Source organism: Squalius cephalus (assembly GCF_949319135.1).
Source record: "Squalius cephalus genome assembly, chromosome: 12".
Lineage (NCBI taxonomy): Eukaryota > Metazoa > Chordata > Actinopteri > Cypriniformes > Leuciscidae > Squalius > Squalius cephalus.
This window is the reverse complement of record NC_137133.1, coordinates 37,766,322-37,768,821: the sequence shown is the minus strand read 5'-3', so window position 1 is coordinate 37,768,821 and position 2,500 is coordinate 37,766,322. Positions and strand designations below refer to the sequence as shown.

General features: G+C 42.6%; 1 protein-coding gene across 3 annotated transcripts in view; it reads left to right on the top strand.

Annotated features, from left to right (window-relative positions):
- The window catches only part of wasf1 (WASP family member 1), a 59,045-nt gene that overhangs the window by 51,572 nt on the left and 4,973 nt on the right, over nucleotides 1–2,500 (top strand). The window lies entirely within an intron of this gene.

Below are 2,500 nucleotides of genomic sequence, written 5' to 3'. Positions count from 1 at the left end.
TGGACGCGGTAATCCAGTCGGGAGGTATGAGGCAGGCTATTTTTAGGGCACCTTTTCTAGCCCCTTCCCCATGTGGGGTAAGCAGAGCGGATCCTGAATAGGACTGCTTAGTCATGGGTGTAGCTTCCGAAGAGCTCTTCTGCCTCGTTCCAAGAGCCCAGCGACACCCATCGCCTGATGTGCCAGCTCATGACCAGGGGCTTCCAGACTACACAAACCTGCCCCCGTCGCCACTTGCTGGTCGCCATAGGACTTTATCAGGGGTGGTAGGGTGGATTCCCTTTGTGGAGGACGCCTGTGCGTGGCGTTGTTTAACGTGTGGAGGCTGGTGCACAGACAACCACCACACGGTCCTTGGCAGGTCTGGGTCAGGATCCAGTGGCATGGAGTCCAAGACGACTGGGGACCCATCACTGCTGCAGCCTTCATCCGCCTTCCCAGCCGTTGTGATGCTCCACTTAAGTCAGCCATCTTCCTCCACCTGTTCCGCCGTTGAGGCCTTTTGTCTTTTTTTTTTTCAGGGTGTGCCCCCTTAGCCTTTGCCTCTATAGGCTACTCCACAAGGCAGTGGGACTATTCACTGGCTCTGGTTAGCGGGTGCCAGGGCATGTCCACTACACTGCGCCTCTGGGGCCCACTGCTGCTCCGAGATTCCCTACAGTTCAGCCTGGGTCTGCTAGGAGTGTGTGTGGCTGCAAGGAGGCACTGTAGGAGTCTAGTCGGTGGCGGTAGCTGTAAGCAGAAGTAGCATGCAGCATGCAATATCTACTAAACTACAGGCACTACTATCCCAGTACTACTGCACTGACGCATCACTCACACACACACACACACACACACACACTCACACACACACTCACTCACACACACCTCCACCCACATACACACCCCACCTCAAACCAGCCTCTGTTATCAGGTACACAAACACACACACTCACACACATACACACACTCAGCTTCATATCCTGTGTTTACAGCACAACATTCAGCTCAGATCATTGTTCACTCTCACTGTGCGGGTTAGTGCCTCTATTCTCAGTGTGTGTGTGTGTGTGTGTGTGTGAGTGTGTGCGTGCGTGAGTGTGTTTGTGTGTGTGTGTGTTTACAGTCTATATGACGGATGTGCTGTTGTAATTGCTCTGCTCTCTCACTGAGACTCTCTGTCTTCAGATTCACTCAATAATGTGATTGGGGCTTTTCTATCGAGACTCATAAACATGGTGTCGGTGTCAGTGAGATGTGTAGAAATCTATAATGTAATCAAGGACAACATGTGCAGTGTTTCAACACTAGTGCGCTTCTCACTGTGCTCCCTATATAGACAGCTGGACACTAAGAGCAAAACCCCTTTCATTTTCTCCACACGGGAATCGATTTCTGGCCTTAACTGTTATTCGATGTGTGTGCTTTAGTTGAAGCCATCAGCCTGCATTATTTCAACATAGCTTTTAAATTATTGTGTTTAACAACAGAATTCCTAAAAAAAGAACTACTTTTCCCATGATTCCACAGACAATTGAATCAGATGAATCAGCATTTTGAACGAATCAATCGGGTGAACCAATAATTCAATGACTCATTCATAAAGAGAGCCATTTACTACATCCCTGAATGAATCAGCCGTTTGAATGAATCGAATGAATGAATGAATGATTCAATGACTTACTAATTTAGACATTTACCGCCCCCTACTGGCAGTTTTAGTTTCTTATTTAGAGTATCATTTCATTTAAAAAATAAAAATAATAAAAAAAATTCCATATTAATTAAAACCCCATTAAAGCCATAGTTTACCTAAAAAAAATTATATCATCATTTATTCGCCCTCATGGCCGTTGAAGCCTAAAAGTTTGTGTAATAAATTCTGTTGAATCAAAATAAATAAATTCTAAAGCTACTTTTTGTAACGTCTATTCAATGCTTTTCTCATTTAACACAATGATGATCTTTTGGGGGTAATTTCTCAGCCAAATTCGATGTGTGATTAGTTTACGATTAATTAATTTCCACATTGTGTAATTAATTAGATTACGCATGAATTTATGCATGTGATTATGAATTTACACATGGTTTGTCTTAAAGCATATTAAAAACACACCACATAGACACATAAACAACATTAAAAGCTGGATTTACACCACAGGGGGACTTTAAGACTTTTTAAAATCCCTATGGGAAAAATCCTCTTGGAACCAACGTCGAGTGTGCAGCTGAACTCACAAATTATTCCAAGTTTCACATTATCATGTTATTAAGCTAACAATATGCTACGCTAAAAGCAAACATAGAAATATGGGTTACACTTTATTTTAAGGTGTCATTGTTACAGTGTAATCATATATTTAAGTACTGAGTAATAATAATTAACTACATGTACTTACTATAGGGTTAGGGTAGGATTAGGGTTTGGTTGAGGGTTAATTGCATGTAATTATGCATAATTTAACTGTAATTACTATGGTAAGTACATAAGCTAACTATACGCTACGCTAACAGCAAA